This window comes from Alligator sinensis, unplaced genomic scaffold, assembly GCF_000455745.1.
Source record: "Alligator sinensis unplaced genomic scaffold, ASM45574v1 scaffold295_1, whole genome shotgun sequence".
Taxonomy (NCBI): Eukaryota; Metazoa; Chordata; order Crocodylia; family Alligatoridae; genus Alligator; species Alligator sinensis.
The window spans coordinates 371,384-372,149 of NW_005842754.1; positions in this window are offsets into that span (position 1 = coordinate 371,384).

The window sequence follows — 766 nt, forward strand, 5'->3', positions numbered from 1 at the left end:
TTTTTCTTCTTGAAGCACACACACTGCTGCTTTTCTACAGATTTTTATACCCTCAGTTCAGCTACTTCAAAGCATTCTCAATAGTGTAAATCATTGTCTTTTCTATTGACAAGGGGTTATCTGGTTTGGAACATCTCAAGAAACTGATTGATAGTCAGGATACACATAAGGTTAGGGAGTAACCAAATACTTGGGAGCCAGCTTGAAATTCCTATGGATAGCAGATATACTGATGGGATATTTCATGGTTTCTCTAGAAACAATAGATAGCTTGCAGCATCAGGGTTCTGGATTTTCACTTGTTGTGAACAAGCCTCAGCTTAGCATGACTTTTCCAGATCTTACTATAGTCTTTTAACAGACTTGAGGCAATTATTTAGGTGTTTATAACCTTTGGGCAGGAGGACTTCCACCAGTCGTCCCGAGAAAAGTATAACAACACCTGTGGTCAGGACTCCAACAGGCTGGACGCTGTGATGAACCCTTTTACCGTTGTTCAAATGTTGCCCATACCCCCTCTGACTCGGTCTCTTGCTTCAGCATTCCCTAACTAGGCAACCGAGCTTTAGTCAATCAAGTTTAAATAGGCCTCCCATAGTGGAACTGGGGAATGTACAGCCCGAGATGCCTATTAAACTGTACTTCTGCTTAGAGGGGGGGGTGGGGAAGTCCTTTGTAAATCCAGATTAGAACTGGTCTGATAAATGCTGAGCTGGCTGTGTGTGAACATGGGTTGATTAGCATTTGGAGCACAGATTCCCCATCA